The sequence below is a fragment of the Mesoplodon mirus genome (assembly GCF_964341445.2).
Source record: "Mesoplodon mirus genome assembly, chromosome: 8".
Taxonomy (NCBI): domain Eukaryota; kingdom Metazoa; phylum Chordata; class Mammalia; order Artiodactyla; family Ziphiidae; genus Mesoplodon; species Mesoplodon mirus.
Window position 1 is genome coordinate 91303915 of NC_138984.1, and position 26720 is coordinate 91330634.

At 42.2% G+C, this 26720-nt stretch overlaps 1 long non-coding RNA gene across 4 annotated transcripts; it reads right to left on the reverse strand.

The window, feature by feature from the left end:
* Positions 1 to 1686: 1686 nt before the first annotated feature.
* Positions 1687 to 26720, reverse strand: LOC309809314. 4 transcript variants are annotated; one of them, XR_014294845.1, is made up of 4 exons: positions 26638 to 26720; positions 12674 to 12729; positions 8796 to 8991; positions 6277 to 6693 (listed from the first exon to the last, which is right to left on the reverse strand). It is a non-coding gene; the product is annotated as an uncharacterized lncRNA (long non-coding RNA). The 4 variants fall into 4 exon arrangements; XR_014294843.1 differs by lacking the exons at positions 6277 to 6693; positions 12674 to 12729 and adding an exon at positions 1687 to 2694 and having other exon boundaries at positions 26638 to 26715; XR_014294844.1 differs by lacking the exons at positions 6277 to 6693; positions 12674 to 12729 and adding an exon at positions 1687 to 2780 and having other exon boundaries at positions 26638 to 26715.

Below are 26720 nucleotides of genomic sequence, written 5' to 3' on the forward strand. Positions count from 1 at the left end.
AGCCTCCTTACAAACCCAAAGGAAGAGGTTCAGAGATCTTTTTGGGGTGGTGACACATGGAGATTTAGGGAGAGTAGCGAGCCCAGAGAGGGTTTGGAAGCTCCTTAACCTTTCCCCATACCTTACCCTATGCATCTCTTCCATCTAGCCGTTCCTGAGTTATATACTTTTATAATAAACCGGTAATCCAGTAAGTAAAACATTTCTCTGAATTCTGTAAGCCGCTCTAGCAAATGAATCAAAACCAAAGAGGGGCATCATTGGAAACTCCAATCTATAGCCCTTCTTTAGAAGTACAAGTGACAACCTGGACTTGCTACTGATCTTTGAAGTGGAGGGTGGGCAGTCTTGAACTGAACCCTTAACCTGTGGGATCTAATGGTATCTCTGGGTAGATAGTGTCAGAACTGAGTTGAATTGTAGGATAGCTAGCTTGTTGACATGACAAAACTCCCCCCACCCCACACCAGAACTCTTTAGTTGTTTATTCATTTCCATTGCCCATTTTTCTATTGAGTTGTCAAAAAAATTTTTTTTTCGGTCTTATTTATTTTTAGTAGTGCTTTGTATCAATATATAAGGGATATTTGTACTTTGTAATATGAGTTGAAAATACTTTTTCCTGGTTTGTCATTTATCTTTTTAGGTTAATTATATCTATATATCTATATAGATCTATATAGACCTATACAGATCTATCTATCTATCTATCTATCTATATCACCATATATATATATATCACCACACAGATATTTTTTCATTTTTACATAACTGAATTTATCAATTTTCAAATGGCTTCTGGATTTTAAGTCACATTTATAAAGACCTTCCAAGGTTATAAAGAAATTCTTCCATAATTTTCTTCTAGTAATTTTAGTATTTTTTTACATTGAAATATATGATTTCTTTGTAATTTATTATACCGTGTGAAGTATGGATCCAGTTTTATTCCAGATGGCTATCCAGTTATACCAACACCATTTATTGAATAGTTACTCTTTTCTCTGATGATTTGCAATGTCACTTTTTTTTTGGGGGGGGCTGCATTGGGTTTCATTGCTGCGCGCTGGCTTTTTCTAGCTGCGGTGAGCGGGGACTACTCTTCGTTGCGGTGCGCAGGTTTCTCATAGTGGTGGCTTTGTTGCAGAGTACGGGCTCTAGGCACGTGGGCTCAGTAGTTGTGGTGCAAGGGCTTAGTTGCTCCGCGGCATGTGGGATCTTCCCGGACCAGGGCTTAAGCCCATGTCCCCTGCAATGGCAGGCAGATTCTTAACAACTGCGCTACCAGGGAAGCCCCACAATGTCACCTTTATCATATATTAATTCCTTTACCTACTTGGGTCTGTATCAGAACATTCTCATTGGTTCCATTCATCTGTATGTTCATTTATGGACTAGTCCCACATTGTTTTAATTACTGAGGCTCTATAATGTGTTTTAATATCTGGCAAGGCTAACCATACTACCTTTTCTCACACACAGATGTACGTATTTCTCTTCTTTTAAGAATTTTCCTGGCTATTCTACCCGTCTCCAATATAAATTTGAGGATTATCTTGTCAACTTCAAAAGGAAAATATTCAGTATTTTTATTGGAATTGTGTTAAAATTTTAAATTAACTTTGAGATAAGTGACATTTTAACAATTTTTAATTTTCCTATCCAGTTATGTCTTCTACCTGTTAAAATCTATTTTGGGTCTTCTTTTTTTCCTTTTAAGTTTTCTACATATAGGGCTTGTGAATAGTTGTTAAATTTATTCCTAGGTATTTTCTCTTTCTCGTTGCTACTTAAATAAGATCCTTCATCCTTCTATCTTCTAATAGGTTATTGTTTGTGTATATATGAGATCAATTAATTTTGCATCCTTCTAATTTACTGAATTCCTTTTTTTTTTAAAGTCTTCATTGAATTTGTTGTTTTATGTTCTGGTTTTTTGGGCTGTGAGGCATGTGGGATCTTAGCTCCCTGACCAGAGATCAAACCCACACCCCCTGCATTGGAAGGTGAAGTCTTAACCATTGTACTGAGGGGGAAGTCCCTCTCATTGTTTTTTTGGTTTTGTTTTGTTGTGTTTTTTTGAATTTTTAAATTAAATTAAATTTATTTTTTTATACAGTAGGTTCTTATTAGTTATCTATTTTATACATATTAGTGTATACATGTCAATCCCAATCTCCCAATTCATCCCACCACCCCCCACCCCCCGCCACTTTCCCCCCTTGGTGTCCATACGTTTGTTCTCTACATCTGTGTATCTATTTCTGCCCTGCAAACCCTTTCTTATTGTTTATAGTGATTTTTCTTGGGCTTATAGAGATAAAATCTTATCATCTGTACATAGTGACTATTTTTTCTTCCTTTCCCATTTTTATACTTGAAGTCTTTATCATGTCTGATTATGATTGCTAGTATCTTCAGTAAAATTTTAACTAATAATGGTGATAGCAAAGCACTCCTGTTTTATTCCTGCCTCTAGCATTTCCCTGTCAAGCAGCATGCTGGTTTGGGGGGATGATATAGATGTATTTTATCACGTTAAAGAAGTATTCATCTGTTCCTATTTTGAGTGCTTTTTATCAAGTTGTTGAAACCATGAGCATTTTAATAAACGCCAACTACAATAAAGTTATCCTTCTGATCTAACTGTCTTCCAACGTCCAATCTCTTGCTGATGTCTCCCGTTGGCTGGTCCTAACAGAAGACAGAAACGAAGGGAGTCCTAAGGGTCAGCTTCCCAGAGCACAGAGCAGGGTAGAGAAGAAGGATAGAGGGTAGATCTGGAAGAGCAGACAGGGTATATCCCATACAGAAGCCAAAAACAGATAACAAAACAAAAAGAAAACGAAAGATTAATTTCACTCTCTTCATTAATTGAAAACAAAAAGATTATTATAGGTGGCTAAAGCAATTCTCTTGAAGCTAGTAGCATTACCTTTGTTTATTAAAAAAGTAAAAGAAAAGTGTTGGGTCTCAGTCTTAGGCATTTTTACACAGAAAGCTGCTGGTACTAACCTTTTCTAGGTCTAATGTTAGCAGGCCCAGGGATTGCATTTCCTAGTCAGGATTGAGCTTCTTGAATGTAGTTTCCCTCTATATCTAGTACCTTATTTTTAAAACCTTGCCACTCCTTCCCCAGATCTAAAAATAATGTTCTAGGGTGATGGATATTAGATGGGTCAGTTGTCAGCACCGGAACCAGACACTGTATCTTCTGGGAAGGACCCAGCAGAACATGCTCTTTCTACCAGCACCTTGGCCAGGCTCCAGGGGTATTCCGTTCAGGCCTACCTCACATGCCCCCGCACATCAGCAGGCCTGGCACTGGGGGCAGAGATTTCACCTGACTGTACCACATGATGCCCTCTCTGATGGATTTGCTTCCCTTCTGCCAGACATCTGGAAACCGTTCCAAATTCTGCAGCAATCCCGACCTCCTGCTGCAAAGGCTGCATATTCGGGAGACATTGTGGGTCAGAGGGTTGCCAGATAAAATACAAGATGCCCAGTTAAATTTGAATTTCAGATAAACAATGAATAATTTTTAGTATATCACGAATATTGCAAGGGACATCCTTATACTAAATTATAAAAAACATATTTTTTATGTGAAATTCAGACTCAACTGGGTGCCCAATTTTTCTCCACTAAATCTGGCAACCCTTATCACAAATAATCCTTCACTATGCTTCCCATCCCCTCCCCCAATTTCAAAATCCCTCCACTGGCATCAGGGTCACTAAAGTGTTAAGACAACCTGAGAGGGGTATTAATTATACAGGTCATAGTTAGGATTCACTTTTGAGGCCTTGGCCTCTGACTTCAACTCCCATTAACAGTGACGAGTTTTTCTGATCAGTAAATTTGTAAATGTTATTTCGGCACTAAGAAAGACATTTCAGTGGTGGTCGAGAACAAGTGTGGGGCATGAAAAAAGTAGATCTCAGCGGGTGTGTATAGGAATAGGGACGGGGGCAAGGGTGTCCAGGCATAGCTTCAGGGAATGCCCACAGGAAAGAGAATGTTGAAGCGAACGTGTACCATCTGACAATTTTGCCTGACTGGGATCCTTGCATTATTCCTTTCTTGCTTCCCCCTTTCCTTCTCGTCTCATCCCCACACACTCATCCCCAGGTGCAGGGCATGAGCTAGAGGCTGCATCCCAGCAGACCAGAAAGCAGGAGGCCTGGTGAAGGAAACAGCTACCAAGCAACCAAGGGCTGGGGGCAAAATAGGCCAGGAGGAGAAGTAAAACCAAGAAATATTTAAAAATTAGATGCTTGACATTTAAGGAAAAAGTCCAAAGTTAGTCAAGAATAACTGCCTACTGCAGGATTCAAAACCTCTGAATGACAAAGCTTGTGAAAGAGGAAGCGATGGTAGCACGGGGCACCCTGCTGACCCTTCTCCCTGCCTGACCACTTCTCCATTCCACCCTCCACGCAGCCACATGGAGCACAGACAAGATAGAGTGGCCCTCTCCTTGCAGGCTCTGCGAACTGCATGGCTGAGGCAGACCCAGTGGCCCTCTCTATGAAGTCAATAAAGCAGACCGCAGCCTTATTTTCTGAGACTGACTCAAACCACCCGGCTTTCCCAAATGCAGTTGGCCCAAGAGGCTAAGAGTTCAGTCAGCCACGAGGCAGACCCAACCTTACTTCACATGGCTGTTTCCATGTGGCATCCAAGTTTATGCCTGGATACTGACCGTTCAGGGGAGCGAGCCGGGGTTAAACTGTGCCGTTAAGTTTGTGTTGTTGTCATTTCTCCACCTGGGGTTTTTGAGCTGTACCAAGCAGCCGTGGGGCCTTTGCTGTCAGGGCTTGCGCAAATCTGACTTGCCCAGAGAATCAGAAGAGTTTGGGGCTCCCAAGCAAGCAGAGTGGTCAACTCGTCCTGGTTTGTCCAGGACTTTCCCAGTTTGAGCACTGCAAGTCCCACACTCCAGGGAACCCTTCGGTCCCGGGCAAAATGCGGTCATTCCACAATCAAGACACCAAAGCTTTGGCATCTGTATATCAGTTTCTATGGCTGTAAAATGCTGGGATCGGCCAATAAAGCTTCTAACGTTCCTGCTGCATCTAATAGTCTATGATTCACCCTCACGCTCTTGACCTTACCCATCAGCTCCAAACCAAATTCACTTAATCCAAGCCCCAAGCTCACGTAATCTGATGATAAACTAATCATCAGTGTGTTAACAGGGGAAGCTGAGAGTGGTCATAGGTGAGAGGTTCCAGCGGTGGTAGTTCAGCTGGGGAGATGGGGTGTATGCCTCTGTGCCATCCTGAGAGGAAGATACATTTAGGCAGGCAGGTTGGGAGGCAGCCAGCCTGACAGAGCTGGTTTGATGGGCTGGTTTCAGCTTCACAGCAAGAACAATAGCCACAGGCAGGGCAGTCTTGTCTGGCTCCAGCCAACTTTCACACTATGACGTGAATAAAGTCAGTAGTTGAAACCTCAGACTGGAGAAGAAAGGAAGTCATCTACTGATAGCACTGTTTATTTACTTTTGAATGCATTTGCTCAGAGCCCCAGCCTGCCATCTGAAATACAGATATGCAGCTACCATTTTGGGGGTAGGTAAGAGTTCAAACTCTGGAATCACAACCTACTAACTGGGCAAATATTAGGTTGAATCATATGAACTTGCTGATATTAGACTTTTCTGACCTGCAAAAACAGGAATTCCACATGGCTCAGGTTAATAACTTATCTCTTTTCCTTGGTTTCCTCATGTGTGAAATGCAGATCGGCACCAACCTTGAGGGGATGCAGAGAGAAGACAGGGAGGTGCTCAGATAGCCCCTGGCTCACACCCCCTGCTCAGTGATGACCACTCTACCGCTGCCGCTGCCTCGGCCTCTGCCGCTACTGGTGAAGAACAACTCGGGGTCCATCAGCCGAACCCAGGGGGACCCAGACTGTTTCTGGGACATGTGACGCTGACAAACCAAAGCAGATTGGTCATCTTAGCTGAATGTGGACCTTCATTCTAATCCCAGGGTTAGGAAAGAAGAATAAGGTTCATACCACAGATTTTTCAGGTCATTCTGAGAACTGAAGATTTAGCCTTTCCTCTCAGTCCAGAACAATCAGTTCCAATACCTGGCAAAGGGCTTTTATGATGGGGTTTTGCTGTAACAAAACTGGATCCCACCTTTAGCCTTACATCTGTGTTTGTAGCAACGACACACACGCATCCATCTTAACAATTTAATTATATAGGCACACAAACACACACATTGGGAAGCATATGCAAAACAAATGAGATAGCCTCATCATTATCAGAGTACAAAAAAGTTACACTGGATTTCTTCTCTCAGTAACTAACAGGAAGCAATAAAGAGAGGAAACAAAACATTTTGCTGTGGTATTATCATCATAACTCAATAAAATTTATTAACTTAAGCAAATTCACTTGGCTTTTTATAGCTCCAGGAATCTAGGAAATAGCTTCCTTACATATAATGAGGAAGTGCATCTTTAGATCTCTTAATATGTTTCTTCCCTGTAACACTCCTGCGTTTCGTCTGTTCTCTTTGAGTTCATTCCCTTGATGCTAAAGCAATCTGTTCACACAAGAACAGGGAACACTACAATCCTTAGGTCAAAGGATAGCTGGGGGAGACTTTGGATTCCAAAGCCAGCGCTTCCCTACTCTGTAGATCCCATAGTTATGATGTCACACATCTAAAAAAGAAAAGAAATCAACCTGGGCCTGGCTTGGTTTAAATTCTCTCTCGAGCAGGCCTCCTTTAAATGTGAGAAAGCTCAGCTCTCAACATGTATTAACAAAAGGTGTTTACAACAGAACACCTGGTTGTGCCTTATAATGGCTTTGCTCTGTGAATTAATTCCTTTGTCCTTCCTGGTGACAAAGGCTGAGCTTTGGAACTTCTGGGTATGGCTAGGCAGGGCATTTTTGCTTGGCGTGGCTCTCTTAAATGGGTAGAAAAGGCTTGGTTGGGCACCTGGTATTTTGTGGCCAGTAATTATACAATAATTGCTACTGTGCATTACCGAAACTTCAGTTTTTGACCAGAGGCCAGTTGCACTCTAAAACAAACATCTTTTGAAAGCCTAGTGTGTTTTGAAATGACTCTAAAATCCACTTTGCAAATAGGATTTGGTACAAGTCAGATTTTTTTTTACATGATGCTTTGCTTTAAGGCAGCATTTCTTTGCCAGTCAGTTGGTTTGACTTCTGCAGCTCTTACAAGTGATCTTTCCACTTAAACCGTCTTAATGCTTCCTTTTCCCATCATCACTGTGTATGTACCGTACAATAACATGTCCTCCTGGGAACAGATTACCTCTATGGTGCGTGCTCATAACTGAGGTAGGGGAAGTGATAAACATTTAAACACACAGAGAAACAAATCCCCTTTTCCACATTTAGAAGACTAGGGAATCATCTATAGACAGGCTTTCCCAGCTGTGGGTTTTCCTCTGAGAAGACCAGGTCCTCAGTTCTTAAGTGAAAACTTGATCACCAAGATTGTCAGATCAATCCTTTGTGGGTGGAGCCATAGGGGACAAGGTGGAGGAGGGGGAAGTGTACATTTAAAGGCCAATCAGGCAGGAAGGGGTCTAACCTGCTAGTTCCCAAACATAACAACTTCCATCAGTGCCTCTTCCCCTCACTGTTAGTTGCAGGAAAATGGCACAGAGACTTCACTTCACCCGGACCTGCTGAAGTTACATGTGATACACATGTGATGGAGAAATGGTTTTTTTCTTGGTATTCCCCGTCCCCACCTCCATGCCTTGGACAGCAGGCCCTTGTTTCATTGCCTCAAGGTAGGGGAATGATGTGACAGGATAAAAAGCAAAACAAGGACGAGAAACTTCTCTGAGTTGCGTTTTGTGTGATAAATGCCCTCAGAGGACTGGAGAGGATTTGGAGTATAGCCAAAGTTATTCGGAGGAAAAAGGTTTGGGGAGAGTGGGTTTTCCCTGACAGATGAGGAAACACTTCCCTTCACTGGGGTGGGAGGAGAGATGGATGAAAAATGAGAGAGCAAAGGCCTGGGTGGGTCCTTCCCTCCTCCCCTCCCCTCCTTCCTCGGAAAGGCACAAGCCTGGAGAGAAGAATGGCTGCGGGGTGTGGGCCTACGAAGCTTCCCAGACCCTGGAGTGGCCCCAAAGTAGCCACATGTGGAGCTGCTGGACACACATGGGCCGTGTGGGCAGGAAGAGGCACAGATGCATCACTGTCAGTGGGGAGATTAGAAGGAACTGTAGTCATCTGGGTTGGTGCCTTCTCAAAGAGCTGACTTGAGGAACACATGGATCCCCCAGTACCTTGGCACTAACCCCTACACCCCCGCCATGTCCCGCCCCAAACCCAGACACGCCCTCGAAGGCAGAGAGATACTAAAATGATGGGACTCATTGCTGACACCTTCCAAGAGAGAGCAGGGGCTTAAAAGATACATTAGGTTGAGTTATAGTAGAATAAAAATATATTTCTTGCACCCTTGGATCTGTGCCTAATCTAGTTTGAGCTTCTGGGGTAGACAGGGTGGTGTAGTGGAGAGACTGCCAACCTAAGAGAGAGCTCTGTCACAGTAGTGTGTGATTTTGGACAAGTCATGTGACTACTCTGGGTCTCGAGGTCCTCAATCTAGAAAAAGGGTATAATAACATCCGTCCTGACAACTCACAGCGCTGTTGTGAGGAATGGGATGTTGCACATGGATGTCACAGAATACAGTGCAAAGCAAGGAGGCAGCCTAAATGGTATCAAATGCAAAGCATAATTAGAAGAAAAATACTACATAATAACTCACCTTGGAGAAACTTGCAGGAAAGACTGGCGAGACACCCATCAATTTCGTTTTCTCTTCCTGGCACACAAAAGACAACATTTCCTGGCTCCCTTGCAGTTAGGATGGGACCCTGTGATTGGGTTCTGCCAGTGGGATGTGGCAGAAGTAGTGGACGTAGGCACAGACTTTAACGGACTCCTTTCTCCCTTGGTGGCAACTGTTGAGACCAAATGTTGAAGCATTTTTTGTTTGTTTGTTTTGTTTGTTTTTTAGGCCGCACCATGCGGCATGCGGGATCTTAGTTCTCCAACAAGGGATCAAACCCACGCTCCCTGCATTGGGAGCACGGAGTCTCAACCACTGGACCACCAAGGAATTCCCAAGCTGATGGCATTTTAAGATGAAAGGAGCCTGAATCCCAAAGTCACCACTTGGAGGAGTCACCCAGGAGAGCCCTCTACCTACACTGAATTGTGGTGTAAGATGTAAACTTTTATCACGTTAAGTCAATAATATTTGGGGGTTATGTGTTAATGCAGCCTATCTAGCCTCTCCTGACTGGCATAGTACTAGAATAATAGGATAATAATATAATGATTATTATATATATACACATATCACGTATAACATATATTATGAGATGTCTCAAGGCATGAAGAAGTGGCAAGTCTATATCGTTCCTTCCATATTATAAAGAACATAAAATTCAGGGCTTCCCTGGTGGCGCAGTGGTTGAGTGTCCGCCTGCCGATGCAGGGGACACGGGTTCGTGCCCCGGTCCGGGAAGATCCCACATGCCACGGAGCGGCTGGGCCCGTGAGCCATGGCCGCTGAGCCTGCACGTCCGGAGCCTGTGCTCCGCAACGGGAGAGGCCACAACAGTGAGAGGCCCGCGTACCACAAAAAAAAAAAAAAAAAAAAAAAAAAAAAAGAACATAAAATTCAATCTGTGATGTTCTTGGGCCAAAGATGTCACAAGCACAAGTTACAATGACATTCCAGTCTATGGCTTGCTCAGAGGAAGCACATTCACCAATAGACCTGGGGGAAATCTCTCACCTGGAGTTGACAGACCCCAGGCCCTCTGCATCACCTCACCACAGCTGCTGAGATTTTACCTGCCTGATTGCTGCCCGGTCTTAGCTGGGAAACAGCCCCCCTCCCTCCTCGGCTCATATTCTCCATGGACACTCAGCATTCGAACAGGGAGGACCCAGAAGATGCTCTTGGATCCAGGCAATGAGGAAACCCATTCTGTAGGGAGCACAGCTGTTACAAAACATCTCAAAGCAGTAGGTTTTGTTTGTTTGCTTATTGTCATCTCCATTCCCCAAACAGTTCCAACATGCGCACATTTGCTGCTTAACTCCTGCTCAAGTCACCAAAGCAGGTGGTACTATTGACTGTACTCAGAGACCAAAATTTCCCTGCAGCCCGGGAGGCTGTCCAACTGCAGACAGCAGGACAGTCATGCTTTCTCCAGAAACCACACTCTCTTTGTCCAGGACTGGCAAGAGAGCCCAGTTATCTTGGAAGGTCCTGGACTTCAAATTTCCTCTGCCTCAGGTCCGGTCACCACCCCCTCTCTGGATAAGGTTTTATTCTAATGCCTTTGACCATTTTATTCTAATGCCTTTAGGGAGGGCTGGTTCCTTCATTCCTTAACAAAGACTACCCTCCTTTGGACCAGTTAGCTGTCTTTGATCCTTAGCAGAGAATCCTGCCCAGTGGGCATGCATACTTGGGCCATTGGTCACACAGGGTGAATGAGGAACCATGAATACAATGGGAAATTTGTCAGCATAATAGAATGAAATCTCAATGCTCCTATCCTACTGAAGGCAGGTAAGTGCAACTGTACCATCATCTTTGAATAAATGGTACTGACCTTCAGAAAAAGAAAGCATTAATATACTTTCTCTAGGTATTATTATTGTTATTATTACTGATGTGCTGAGACTTGGTAACCTGAAGGGTAAAGATACTTTAGCTGTTTTTCATCGTTGCTTTCTAAAATAAACGCTTTTAAAAAAACTAATATGCGTTTGTTGTGGTAAATTTGCTAAATACAGAAAGGTATACAAAATGTTTTAATGTCTATCAGCTTGTCTTGTGATACAGGGAGCTATGTACATGTCTATCTCCCTTCTATATTATATAGTTCTTGAGGGAAGAAATCATAGAGAGCATTTCTTCATCTTTGCGTAGCCCAGGACACCTGTCTGTGGAATGAGTGTCATCCAATGAATTTGGGAAAGTTGGTGTTCTCACCTACCTTTGTGGACCAGAGTCTCCACAGTTGAAAACAAAATAAAAAAAGATACTTGTAATAAAGACTACCTACACCCAGGTGGAGTGTTGCATGACTGTGGTCTCTGAAGTCAGACAGACTTGGCCTGGAACCCCTCTCCAATCTTACTAGCAGTGTGTCCCCCGGCAAGTTATTTCAATGCTCTGAGTCTCTTGTCTGACGCATTGCCCTCATTCCTGGACCCAAGCTGATGGAATGATCACTACTTGAAACATTAATGTCTGGAGGTGGCCCAATTTTAGCGCTTTAAATCCCACACCTTGGAAAATTCCTTAATCTCAGGCAACCAGGAAGGTTGGTCACCCTACGGAGAGGTAGGACAAATCACACACTGGCTCTTAAAGCTTTTGTGTAGAAGCAAAACACAACACTTCTGTTTATTTCAGTGACCCAAGCAAGTCACATGGCCACAGAGAACTCCAAGGGGGTGGGGAAGTGCCATCCTACTATATTCCGGAGGGGAAACCTGGAAATATTTGATTGCCACCTGCTTCACCCTTCCCACTCCCATCGGGGTTTATAGTCCCCTTAGGGTGACATTCAGCTCTAGCACCTGATTTTAGCACATTTATCGTCAATGGATTTTTATTCCCCATGTTCCACTCCAAGAATGGCATTGGTAGTAAGTTGGGCCGTGGATGCCAAAGACAGAATCAGCTTCTCCTTCAGTGACATCCATTCATTCATTTATTGATTAGTGGATTCATTGACTAGACAAAACACTGATTGAACCCCTCTTTTGTTGGAGATGTGCTATGTGATATGATGTGATCTTCAGTACAAAATATTTAAGTACAAGAAATGGTGAGCTGGTAAAATTAGGTTTTTACTGTGCCATTTACAGATCTCATTTCCACTATTAAATTATTTTGTGGATAATTTGATATTTTCTCTCCTGCCTCTTCTCAGTGTTCACTAAAGACTGAATTTGTAGGCTTAAAGTAAGTAACACTACTAAAGGGCTCAAACTAATAAGTTCATACCTGCTTAGCCAAAGAGCATTGCCCACCCATGGCTCGGCCTCCTGGGTTAGGTGCAGGGTTTGGGGAAGGGGACAGGACTTAAAATTGGGAAGTTGTGATGCTCCTACATATTTGTTAGTCCCTGCAGCTTGATTTTATGCTCTAACTGTGCCATTAGCCATTCCCAGATGCAGGGGACTGCTCCCAAAGGTCTAGGTCACAGTGGTTTCAATCACCTGGGGAGCATTGAAAAACTCATGCCCAGGCCACATCCCAAACCAATTAGATCAGAATCTCTGGGGTGAGGTAAGACTCAGGCATTGGTATTTTTAATGTTACCCAGGTGAGTCCATCGGCCTATGACTGTGGTTCTAAATATTAAACATATATCAGAATCAGCTGGAGGACTTGTTAAAACATATCCCACCCACAGAATTTGTGATTCAGTAGGCCTGGGGTGTGGCCTGAGAATTTGCATTTCTAACAAGTTCCCAGATGATAATTATGCTGCCATTTGGAGACCACATTTTGAGAACCACTGTTCTAAGAGACCTTCAGCATCCTTAACAACTGAATGGAATGGGCATGGGCTAGTGGCAGGGAGGCCTATTCTAGATGTTTATTACCTCTGGAGAATCCGCTCAGGTTGCACTGCCAACTCAGGTCTGCTTGTGAGCAATCTCTATAAGAAAGAGGTGAAATAAAATGGCCTTGTGGATAGTTGTGAGGTTTAAGTGAGATAAGGCATACCAAGCCCTTAGTGCAAAAGTGGCCACAAAGTAAGCACTCAAACAATGCTAGCATGCAATGCTAAACCATTTTCCCCCAGAAACTCGGGAGTGAACAGGAACATCGGAGAAGGGGCTGAAACCTCCATACCTCCCACGACTCTTTCTTCTTTTCTTGCCCGTTCTCTTTTAAAATAATGTTTGGAAAGGAAATAAACATTTATGATTTCAAATATATAATCGTACAAAAGGCTGAGAAGTAATTTTGCCTCCCCCAGAAGATCTCTAATCCTCCAATTCTGCCCACAGAGATAAGCACTAGTTCCAGTTTCTTACATATGCCTCTAGAGGCTTTTTTTTTTTTTTTTTTTTTTGCGGTACGCAGGCCTCTCACTGTTGTGGCCTCTCCCGCCGCGGAGCACAGGCTCCGGACGCGCAGGCTCAGCGGCCATGGCTCAGGGGCCCAGCCACTCTGCGGCATGTGGGATCCTCCCGGACCGGGGCACGAACCCGTGTCCCCCGCATCGGCAGGCGGACTCTCAACCACTGTGCCACCAGGGAAGCCCTAGGGGCATTTTTTTTTTAGCTAAAACTACAAGTAAGTGTGTGTGTGTCCACCTCTTTTTTAAAAGTATTAATGATAGAGGGCTTCCCTGGTGGCGCAATGGCTGAGAATCTGCCTGCCAATGCAGGGTACACAGGCTCGAGCCCTGGGCTGGGAAGATCCCACGTCCCGCGGAGCAGCTAAGCCCACGTGCTGCAACTACTGCACCTGCGCTCTAGAGCCCGTGCGCCACAACTACTGAAGCCCACCTGCCACAACTACTGAAGCCCATGCACCTAGAGCCCATGCTTCGCAACAAGAGAAGCCACTGCAATGAGAAGCCCGTGCACTGCAACGAAGAGTAGCCCCCACTCGCCACAACTAGAGAAAGCCCATGTGCTACTACGAAGACCCGATGCAGACAAAAATAAATAAATAAATAAATTTATTTTTAAAAGTATTAATGATAGCATGTCATATACATTACTTTTGCAATTTTTAAAAATATTTATTTGGCTGCATCGGGTCTTCGTTGCGCCATGTGGGATCTTGGTTGCAGCATGCTGGCTCTCTAGTTGTGGCGCAGGGCTCTAGAGCGCGCGGGCTTAGTTGCCCCACAGCATGTGGGATCTTAGTTCCGACCAGGGATTGAACCTGCATCCCCTGCACTGGAAGGCAGATTCTTAACCACTGGACCACCAGGGAAGTCCCTGCAATCTTTTTTTAATATACATACTTGTGCAAGCTTTTTTTTTTCCACTTAAGACTACATCTTGGGGATAGTTTCATATTAATGCATATAAATCTACATTATTCTTTTTTGAGTCTGCATCATCCCACTGCAACTATGTAGCATAAATTACTTAAACAGTCTTCTATAAATGGATGTTTAGCTGTTTTCCTGTTGGTTTGTTTTTGCCATTATAAGCATTCAAACAGCCAGTCAAACAGACCTATCAGATAAATTCATCAAGGTGAAATTGTTGCATCAAGATTACGTCCTATTTCCCTTTGGATCCAAACTGCCAAACTCCCTGGGAACTTCCAAGGGGTGGTGTAGTAGCAAAGGTTCTGCTGCCAGGCTGCAAGCGTTCAGCCACCGGTTCAGCCACTTACTAGCTGTATAACCTGGGGCAAATGACTGCATCCCTGTGCCTCCATTTCCTCATTCACAAAGTGATGAGAGTAACAGTTCTTTCCTCACAGGGCTGTTATGAGGACTAAATGAGAGAAGAGCTGTGAAACAGTACAACAACGGACAAAGCAAGTCCTTGGTAACTCTGACACAAAACAGAAAGTAAAAGGTCAGAACAAGATGAGCAGAACCCCTGAGGCAATGGTGGGTAACCCAGATTATCCCATCTTGGGTGGGCCTCTGCTTCCATGTGGTACCAGTAGTTCCCAATGACCCCATATTCGGGGTTCAAGTAGGCTGCACTGATGGGGCTTGTGTTAGAGGGCGTGACATGCCTAAGGGGTCAGGCAGTTTCACAAGGACCAATGTGACTTCCCTGAGGGTCAGGCCCCTGCCTTTGCTTTGGGTCCTGTCACAGCAACTAATACAACTAAGTGTGGGGTTCCAGCACTAGAGCTTCCAAGGGAGTGATGTGCCAAGAGTGAGATTTAATGCTGACGACAGGTGTAGGAGGCTCACTTGGGGAAACCAATACTGCAAGAAGTGAAGCGACTTGCCCAACATTACACAAAAGAAATGATGAAGGTGGAATTAGCATAGTAGAAAGCATTGTCTTTCAATGGTGCAAAACAGGCCCCAGCTCTCTCTCTCTCTCATTTAAGGCATGGTGTTGGCCACGTAAAGAAATGATGGTGGTGATAACGATGATGCCTATGACAACAGCAGTTAACTAACATGGACTGAACACTATGGGCCAGGTGCTGTGCTAAGTGTTTTATATGAATTCTTTTTTTTTTTTTTTTTTCCCTCTGGTACGCGGGCCTCTCACTGTTGTGGCCTCTCCCATTGTGGAGCACAGGCCCCAGACGTGCAGGCTCAGCGGCCACGGCTCACGAGCCCAGCCGCTCTCCACGGTATGTGGGATCTTCCCAGACCGGGGCACGAACCTGTGTCCCCTTGCATCGGCAGGCGGACTCTCAACCACTGCGCCACCAGGGAAGCCCTATATGAATTCTTTTACTTAATTCACTCAACCCTCCGGTTGAGTGTTCACTATGTGCCGGGTGCTCTTCTAAGCACTTTATACGTTCAGATTCATTTCATTGTCACAACAATCTCATGAGGTAGGTACTAATACTATCTCATTTTACAGATGATGAGCTGAGGGATAGAGAGGTTAGCTAACTTCCAAAAAGCTAGCTAATAGTGGATTTGCAGTTCCGACCCAGATATTCTGGCTGTTTTTTGTTTGTTTGGTAAAACTTCTGATGCAGAAGGTTGTATTAATCACACTCCTTAGTCTATAGTACCCTCTCCTTATCAGTCTCTGCAATGTCCCCCTCTTGTTTTATCAATCAGTCATCTCACTTTATTTGGGTCTCCCCCCACCCTCCTCCTTTGGCCTACAAGCAACCATTCTACTGTACTTAATGTGTACCTTGCTGTTTGTGTGAGTTGCAAAATCTGTGTTGTAACACAGGTCGTGTTATGTTGTGTGCAGTTTCTTATTCACTGTTCCAAGGGCAGCGGAAGCCTGTGTCATCATTATGTAAGACCGCTGCTGCTAGAGGCTGCCCCCAAATGCTTGAACTACCATACTAGAAAAGTTTACTCACACACTGCCCTCTCTGCTGATGGGCATGAGCCAGCAAGTGAGTCTGAGAGCATGGAAATCATGTAGTCTTGGTTCCATTTTCAACTAACACATTTGGGTTACTATAGTTACAATACATCTGGAAAGGTCAGCAGGATGAAAGGATAAACTAGAGATCAGTGGACGTCCAAAGGTTGGTTGGGAGTCTGGCCCCCCTTACTTCCAACAGCTCCCCTAACCCCAGGTCACCCCAAATAACAACAAACCATATAAACATGATGGGCTTGCCATAAAACATGGCTTAGGGCAAATCCCCTAGCCTCCCACTTCCAACCAGATGATCACCCCAAGTCTCTGCAGAGGACTGGGTCCATCTATGCTGGAGCTTTAGGAAAGCACCCAACTCACATATCCAAGTTAATTTCCAATGGAAAAAAATATTCTAAAGCTAGAGGTGTTATTAAATGTGTATAAACCAATACAGTCATCTCAAACTCAGCTTCATTTGCGGCGAAAAGCACTTCCACCGTTCTCTAGTGTTCAAAAATTCCACTTGCATCTCTGCCACACTGACCAGCCCCCATTTCTCTCCTCCTCCCCCTACCTACACTACTTTCTTTCTTGCTATCAGGCCTTTTATTGGTTGAATTGTATCCTCCCAAAAAGGAATGTTGAAGTCCTAACCCTTAGTACCTCAGAATGTGTCCTTATCCATAGATAGGGTCATTGCAGATGTGATCAGTTAAGATAAGGTCATTAATCCAACATGACTGGTGTCCTTATAAGAAGAAGGCCATGTGAAGACACAGAGATACATGCAGAATGCTATGTGACAATGGAGACAGAGACTGGAGAGATGCATCTACAAGCCAAGGAACACCTAGAAATGCCAGTCATCACCAGAAGCTTAGAAAGAGGCATGAAACAGATTCTTCTACACAGTCCTCAGAAGAAACCAACCTTGCAAACACCCTGATTTTGGACTTCTAACCTCCAGAACTGGAGGAGTATAAATTTCTTTTGTCTTAAAGCACCCAGTTTGTGGTAGTTTGTTATGGAACCCCTATAAAACCAAGACTGGACAGCCCTTTCTAAGCCCGAGATCCATAGGGAGACATTCTAGCAAGGCTTTGACCAGCACCCCTGGTTCCATCACCCCTGCCCTCCCTAGGCAGCCAATCCTGCTGATCCCTACTCTGGATAGGACACACTGTCTAATTTCTCTGCTCCTGTCCACAGGCTATGAGGTGATAGTGAAATCTGATGAACTGGTTATGATGTAGAGTCACTGTCACCCTTTCCCCAATATGAGTGTACCCCAAGGACTCACCCTTGGTCATCTTTTGCCACTCTTTCTACTCTCCCTTGGTAATTTAATCCAGGCTTCTGTTTCTCCATCTACTGGTATAACTTTGCAGGTCATCTGAAAATCTTTCCAGTCCTGAGCTTTTCTCCCAGGGCCCACACTTCTAGCTGCCTCCTGGACATCACTGCCCAATTGTCTCACTACATTAAGTTCCCTGCGTCAACAAATGAACACACTGAGTTTCTCCCCCCAGACTTGCTAGGTCCTTACTTTTATCTGCCTACTCACCCAAGCCAGAGAGCCCCTCCTTGCCTTCCATATGCAACACCCATCAAATTCAGTAAACTCTAACCACCCCAATATCTCATATCTGTTCTTTCTCAGTTCTCACCACCACCTTTACCTTGTTCCTCTCACCATATAAATGGACTAATACATTAGCACTCAGGAAACGGCAGCTGTTACAATCACATTCATCTCTCTTCTTTCTAATACATCTCACACCTGGTTGTTGAGTTCTGAAAGCATGGTTGTGAGCACACCACTTTCCTGCTCAAAAACCTTCAATGGCTTCCTACTGCCCAAATTATAAAGGCTGAACTCCACTGCCTGATACAGTTATACCTTGTTTTATTGTTCTTTGCTTTATCACGCTTTGCAGATATTGCCTTTTTTTTTTTTTTTTTTTTTACAAATTGAAGGTTTGTGGCAATCCTGCATCAAGGAAGTCTATCAGAGCCATTTTTCCAACAGCTTTATTTTTTAATTAAGGTATGTACATTGTTGTTTTTCCCCCTTTTTTAGAAATAATGCTATTGCACACTTAACAGTCTACAGTATAGCATATATATAACTTTTAGATGCACTGGGAAACCAAATATTCGTGTGATTTGCTTTATTTCGATATTCACTTTACTGTGGTGTTCTGAAACCAAGTGTGCAATATCTTCAAGTATGCCTGTGTATGCCCTGTACATAGGTCCAAGCTATTGTTACAGCTAAATTTTCACCATCATTTTCTCTTCATATGTCCTTCATACCAGCTAAACTGAACTACTAACTATTTCTGCTACAAACATACACTCCACACCTTCTGACCTCCTTTCCCATCACCTTTGTTCATAGTCCCTCTTCCTGGGGCACTCTCCATTCCCCCATCTCTGCATTTCCAAATCCTACTTATTCTTCAAAGCTCAGTTACAATACCACTTTCATAAAGCCATTATTAAAAAACAAAATTCAACTGAGTAAATTCCAAAGATCTTATTGTCTTTATTCAATGATTCATGAGTTGGGCAGTGTCCCGTCTAGCAGATAGAAAGGAGCTCCAAGGAGCTGTACAAAATGGAAGACTTTAATAGGCAGAAGGGGGCAGGACAAGGAAAGAGCAAACAACCTCACATTTCTTTGGTGGATGGAAGGGGCCTATCGGGTGGATTACCTCACTAGTGCTGACCGGGAAATTCCAGACGGACTGGTTAAGATCACATTCCTGGGGAAGGTTGTAACTGCAATTAGGTTAGGTACTAAATCTTGGGGTTTTGACATGGGCTTAGCACAAGTGACTCCATTTGGGGCCTGTTGTCTCTTTTTTTAACAAGTCCCATCCTTTGAGCAGTTTAACTGAGAGGTATGACAAAAAAAATTTAAGGCGTTAGTGCCATTCTCGGCTACTGCTCTGTAGTTCTCACAGCTTTTATTGATCCTCTGTGTGGTATTCACAGGTCATGACTTCAGGCTCACAATTTTTTAGTTGGTCATTTTCTTCATTCATTTTCTGGCATTCCAGTCTTAGGGAGGTCATTTGCTTAGTGGTTAATGGCTGCAAACATGCATTTAAGGCTTTTGAGAGAATACAACATGCCAGGGAGACTACCATGACTATTATTAGTAGGAGAATTCCCAATGTCTGGAGTGTACCTCAGAGCCACGGTCCCCAAGACTTGAACCAATGAAAATCAAATAAGTCAAAGAAAGAACTAGATGAAGGAGTCACCCTTTTAAGCCAGTGGCTTGATTAGTGGTCGTATGTAACTGAGTTTCAACTTCTCCGGAAGTGTTAATTCAGGTGCAGCAGGTGGTATTAGCTACAGAACAGGTATCTCCCTTGTTCAGCTAAAAGATAATCAAGGGTTATCTTATTATCAAGAACTAACTTTGGCCAGAAAGTCCGAGGACTCTTGTTGGGCAGCTATTTTCTTAGCAGTGGATTCCACAATACTTTCAAGAGTTAAGGAGACGTTCCTGATCATAGCCTCATTCACATTTACTCCTAACCAGGGAAGTAGGGACCTGCCAAAGGAAGAGAACTCTGAATCATGGAAAATGCCTGGTAGGTCCTTTCTAACCCGATGATGCAAAATTCAGGGGAGTTGGCCAGTGAGGTTTCTCAGTTTGATTGTGGACTGTTTAGGGACATGGTTAGATAACCTAAGAGGCGTGTTCCCAGTTATACACTAGCCATTTAGGCATCCATAGGCCAAAGGGGAATGATAACCACCACATACAAAGATAAATCTTGTTGGGGCACAAACTGCTTCCACTGAAGTGGCACTGTTAATGGCTTCATTTGCAGAAATTGTTGAATTTGCCCATTCAAGCCAGGGGTCAGTTAGGTTTTCAGTGCATTCAGGAAGTAAATCTCCTAGCCTGAAATAAAAGATTTTCCAAATTCTAGATACCCTCCTTAGCAATGGCTTGGGAGATGTGGACAACAGTGTTATCTTTCCAGGTCAATGCCAGAGTAAAGAGAAGAAGGAGAAGAAAGGGTTTCATGAAGTCTTGATCCAGTGCCTTGAGAGGAAGCAGTCTACCTCTAAGTCGGCTACCTCTCTTCCTAGTCCGTTTGACTTGAATACAGCTGTAAGATGTATACCTAAGGTTCAAATCCCTGAAGTATGGCTGCCATCTAGGTAGTTACGAGGATCTGGTATAGTCCCTTCCAAGGAGATTCAAGGGCATTGTATGTTCTTAGTGATTCCAAATCAGAAAAGGGGGAGAAAATTGGAAATGTAGCAAGATATTTGAGGAAACTACAAGACTTTAGAATCCAGACCAGTTTATAGGTATATAGCAAAACCTTAAAGACAATTAACAGAACTAGAATATAATAGCTACAAAGGTGCAAACATAATTTTTCTCTCTACAATTTCCCCCATTAAAAAAAAGATAAAGTTAAACCAATTTGTTTGCATTAAACTTACAGTGACTGACCATATAAACTTTGGTCATATCTGAGTCCATGTATACCTCTCTCAAATATGACATTCCAGTCAAAGCCTTGGTAATATAGCCAATGTTTCCAATCGTGTCCTGTTACAAGGAGAACTGATTCATACTGAACTTATGCAAATAGCTAACTCTATTGCTGTGGAAGAATACTGAAGAATTTTCTAATTATGGAGGGATGAGGTAGGGAGAAAAAGTAAATGTTTCATCTGTGTTTACAAAGGTATACTTTACCAAATTGCTACATGTCGTGTATAAATTAAGAGAAAAGGTTTCCTTAAATCTGGGGAAAAAACCATTAAGGAACCAGCAATGTTTCAAACAAAAACTCATAAAAAAGTATAGTCATCCTCCTCAGTTCATTCAGTCCCATGTAATTAACACTTATTTTGCTTGAATCCAGTTTTTCCATTAGTTCTGAAAGTTCTTACCCAGTTCAGTTTTATGATCTTAAAGTTACCAGAAACCTGTACTTGTCAAAGTCCTTTCCATGAATCTCCTTAAAGATGAAGCACTTTTGCAAGAACACTTTTGCAAAAGCATCAGAGTAAAACAATAACTCTGTAAATAATAAAAGACATAAAAAATGGACATGGGGGCTTCCCTGGTGGCGCAGTGGTTGGGAGTCCGCCTGCCGATGCAGGGGACGCGGGTTCGTGCCCCGGTCGGGGAGGATCCCACATGCCGCCGAGCGGCTGGGCCCGTGAGCCATGGTCGCTGAGCCTGCGCGTCCGGAGCCTGTGCTCCGTGGCGGGAGAGGCCACAACAGTGAGAGGCCCGCGTACCGCAAAAAAAAAAAAATAAAATAAAATAAATGGACATGGTTAAAGATCTAAAAAAGAAAAAAGAAGAAAAGAAAAAAAAGATCTGATGAGAGTTTTTTACAATTTAATTGACAGGGAAATTCGGTTATTTCTGTTACGTACATGTTTTAAGATAATAATTGTGACTGGTTACATTAGACCAGAACATATCAGATTTCCAAGAATTTCTCTCAATTTCTGGAACACTTATAACATACACCTATACAAATACAACATAAAGAAGGCTTAATATTATTTCTTATTTGACAATGCTGCTCATGTAATTTAACACATCAAATAAGCCTAATTAGTTTAACCTCTCCCTTTTTATAAGGAGAAAGAACAAATCTTTTGTGATTTTCCAGGGACCCTCTGGGAAATCCTAAAGTTAGTTATAAATCAAAAAGAATTTATTTAGAATTTGATTTGGGGAAGTTTGTAAACAAATATCAAAAGATTTAAAAACAATTGGTCATATAGGATCATAGGTCACTGTGAAACAATACTTAGCCATTTAACCATAGTGACAAACACTTTGAATGCAAATACAGAAGGTTACATAGTTCTGAGCAAAACTTAGCTCTTTTAATAGCAGGAAGACTACGTTTACTCAAGTAATCAAAGACCTGATAAAAACAACAAACACAGGAAATTATTTTGATAAGACACAGAATCTTTGCCCTCTAGACAGATCACTTAAAAGGTAAAGAAAAACCTTTGTTTACAATGTCATATTAAGAGCAGACCAACAATCCAAAAAAACCCTGTCCTTTCAAAAGTGAGAAAACCGAATTTTAATATTGTACCAGCTTACTTTTGATATTAAAACTCATTAACTTAAATAAATTCATTTTAACCTTAGCCAGCTTGACTACATGTAAAATTCTATCCCCAAGATTCCTTTTCCACAAACCTTTACAATTTTGTACTTGTTTTTCCTCTTTCTCGTTCTGAAATGACCAGTCTCACTTTAGGACAAAATTACTTTCTTTTTCCTCAACAAAAATGCATCTCTATTCCTTATACGTTCTTTTACTGAAAACATACATCCTACTTTCCTTGCAGATGGAGATGTTTCCCTTATTATTTCTAGTAGCTTTAGTTACATATATATGTAAACATATATAAATATATGTATATATATGTGTAAACAATTGTGAACTGTCTGTTATATTAGCATTCTAATGACAAATTTATAAATACTTTTTATAATTTCTAGAAACATATGCTTTCTCATAGTAACGTTTTCAGTGTGGCATGAAACATGTTTACTAATAAATCCAAGTATCTTTATTTAGTTCCTCTAGGAAAGGAAGCAAAAGTAGAAAAGCCTGTGCTCAGCAACTAATGTTTTAGCATTTTATCTCATTTGGAAATGATCTAGATATATAATGACTATCCATCATTTAATTTAACTTAGCAAAACTTTAAGGTTTCAGTTTACCAAAAAGATGTGGGGAAACTATTTTAAAAGTTCACCTAAAAACTTTTACCCTGTTTATATCTATTAAATTCACTTACTCTGGATAATTATGTTTAGACTACCTGCAGAAATTTCATGAGACATTAGACAAAGTCAGCTATCATCCCAAGCTATTTTTCTTGCTGACAAATTGTGTAACAAAGATTACATGAACTTGTTTGACCAAGAAACCTAAGTAGAATAAGTATGCCTGCATTATATTAATGCTGATAATTCTGAAGACATACCTCTTTTAATTAATCCAACAACCTTAAACTAGCTTTTATTTACCAAAGATTATTTCAAATCATGTGAACTTGAAAAGCATTTGGATTAGTTTCCATTATATTTTTGAGAGTTTTAGGAATCCTTAATTCATATAAGTGCTTAATTCTCTTCAAGCCAAGTAGAGTTCTTTTACAAATTAGTTTTGGTACTACCATCCAAAGGTAGAAAATATTACACATCTATTACACACACACACACACACACACACACACGCAAACATATAGACAGATGAAAACAGAGATATTATAGCTTCTGTTTTAAAATTACTGCCATGGATCAGGTGTAATAATACAAAACTTACTAGTTATAAAAGAAGTTGGATCAATGTTTTCTGGTAGATGAAATAAGTTAAGGTTACCTGCTCAGATGGCTAGAGCTTTTTACTAATATTTGTGGAGAAGAATATAAGAGATTTTTCATTTGCTTAAGTTTAAAATGACCTCCCCTTCCACTTTTTTTGTTCTAATGAGAATTACCTCCCTGAAGTTTATATTTTAAAGAGATGACTTAGATAAGAGTTCTTGGAGCATTTCTGGTTTTGTAAAGATTCATAAGAAAAGAACAGTTGTTTTTAATTCTTCAAGGAATTGGGTTGCAAGTTAAATGACATCATAGGTTGTTCCACCCATCTGTAGAAGGTTTTTCTTTTTCTTTGTGTACATAGTTTTATTTTAGCTTAGTGGAGGAGGCCTAAAAAAATTCCTATCAGGGTCTGAATATCAGCTTTTAGACTGGCCAATTTCTGACCACAGAGCTGCTTAAAAATCCTTCTAAATATCTTGTCCATTTTCAGCCAGGACAAACAGTAGATATTTCTGGAAGTGCTAAACAACTCCTTTGTTGTCCCCAAAGAAGGTGCAAAAGATATTTTATTTTTCTCTCTCTATTGGGTGCTGTAGACAAAGATCTGGGAGAGCGCGCTCTGGTAAGTATTCTCACCCTTAGCAGGCTTGGCTTCTGCCAGCTTTTCCAGGACCACATCTGCAGACTCCGAGAGGGGTTTAAAGTAGAGAGTGTAGCTCCAGTATCTACCAGAATTTGGCAAGGTTTTCCATTGATTTTTTTTTTCCCATTGATTTTAATTTTAGTTTCCCTTGGCTATTTAAGGGAATAACGTAACAGTTTACCAGAAAATCCCTCAGGGTCTCATCAACTCTGGGAGGGGCCCATACGGGGGCCCTCCTTTGAGGGTCGATATGAGGGCGCTCATACCTACAAATCTGTTGAAAATTATTCATAGTCTGTTTGAGGACATTATCTTTTCCAGAGTCCCAAGTGACTATACAGCTGAGACATCAACCCCTGAGTCAGCATTTTAACGATAGACCCCCCCTAGGAGACTGTGATGTAGGGGACCCAAGCATCCAAGCTGGCCTTGGAGCTGTTATAACTTTAAAGTCAATAGCTCTGGTGGATTTTTGTTTACAATCTTGTTCCAAAGTCCTTTCAAAGTGTTCAGCTACGGTCACAAGTTCAGTCAAACAGGTAGCCAGCCTCCCATCCCACTTTTTTGTCTTTTTATTAATCCACTAACCTCAGGACATAATCCATCTACAAATAGGGTAGCTAGAGCAGGTTGGGTGACCTCATCTATTGTATGAAACCCAGAAAGCTGTAGGAAGAGCACTTCCAGATGAGCTTTAAAGTCTGTCACAGATTCATCTTTCTTTTGTTTGCATGTCTGAATAACAGACCAAGGAAGACTCTAGGAACAACTCTTAAAAGATCAGTTTCTACTTTGAGAGCATTTTATGGTCCATAGGGGACCATGCTGAAGACTGAGGATCTCAAATTATCATCCTCAGCTTTTTGCATTTTGCTTCCTTCATTTTTATGCTTCACCAGATTCTACCAGCATGTGCACAAGCTGATAAAGATCTGACAGACCAGGGTCATAGGCCTGATAATTACTCTAAATTCTTCAAAAAACTTTTGAAGTGCTTGTTTTTTAATCCTCTCTGGGTTTAGCAAATTCTTTAAGTGTGGCCCTTAGTTCAGTCTTTGACCAAGGAGTGAAAGATACCTGAGGAGAATTGCCTGCAACCTTGGGTGGTTTTATTTTAAACTGCTTAACAGCCTCTTCAGAATGGAAAAGCAGTTCAGACAGAGAATTAGTGGAACGTGAATACTCAGGTAAATGAGGATAGAGAGGAGCAGTAGGAGCCATGTCAGTCTTACAGTCTTTTATTTTAGGTACCTCTTGTGTCTTGAATTTTTTATTAGCCTTTGCAATGAATCTTTCAATGAAGTTATTTTGGAATCATGAAGGCTTTTGGAGCCTTCTGCATACCCATTAAGATATGTATCTCATTCTGTTTAATTTGGGAATGCTTGCTTTCAAGTTCACTTCATTAGATCTTGTCTAATTGGAACATTCTCCATAACGGTCACTGTAATTCTAGCTTGTTTTTAGTAAGATTTTGCCATTTTTGTAAAAATCTACAGCTTCCAGGTCAATTTACTTAGACATAAAATAAGCAAGTGTGCTGGAAGGTGGTGTGCTTAACTCTTTAGAATTTAAGAGTTATTAATTAATTTTAAATTTTATTATTTTTTAATTATTTATTTATGTATTTATTTAGCTAAGCTTTTGGAGTCAAACTAATACTAAAAAGGGAATGTGCTGCTTGGTTGGGAATTGTGTGGTGTTTTACAGTGTACTTCATTGCCTGCAAATTTTCTTGAGGTTGGCTGGTGACCTAGTGTCGACCTACCGATTCTATGGACAACTTATCCTAACACAGGAGTGTTAGAGTTTGGTGGCAAGTACTCTAATAGCTTTTTTTTTTTTTTTTTTTTTTTTTTTTTTGCGGTATGCGGGCCTCTCACTGTTGTGGCCTCTCCCGTTGTGGAGTACAGACTCCGGACGTGCAGGCCCAGCGGCCATGGCTCACAGGCCCAGCCGCTCCGCCGCATGTGGGATCCTCCCAGACCGGGGCACGAACCTGTGTCCCCTGCATCAGCAGGCGGACTCTCAACCACTGCGCCACCAGGGAAGCCCCTCTAATAGCTTTTAAGTGTTCAATCCATGCCCACCAATTTTTGTGGCTTTTAGGCTTCCAAGATCCTTGTCAATAATAGCCTTTCATACAAAACAAAACAAACATGTGAACCTTAATATACCATGCAGTAACCAAAGAAATGTTACTGCAGACTGGCCAACAGAAGGCAGTGTGCACACTGCCAGCCATTCCCAATGTGGAACGGGGGCTGGGGAGAGAATTGAAACAAGAGACCCCAAAGAATGGGGACTGCAAGCTGATTCCAAACAAATGGGAAACTGCAGACTAAATTGCCAACAGTTACCAGTGTGGAATCTGGTCAAAGAACCAAAGGCTAAGATTTCCAATCAAATGGGGAATTGAAAACCGAACCAAGGGCTAGGGGTTAGTTCTGGGTGGAACTGTCTGCTAGCTTAAACTGACCTGCCCTGGGCTGGAAAGCCAATTAAATCAGGAGCTCTATCCAAAGAGAGTGAAACTCAGAACCAAGAGGAACTTACCCATGGCCTTCGGAAATGGCAGGAAGACAGAGAACTCAGTGGGTTTGTGGAATACCATGCCTGTGTTTCTTGTTGTCCTGAAG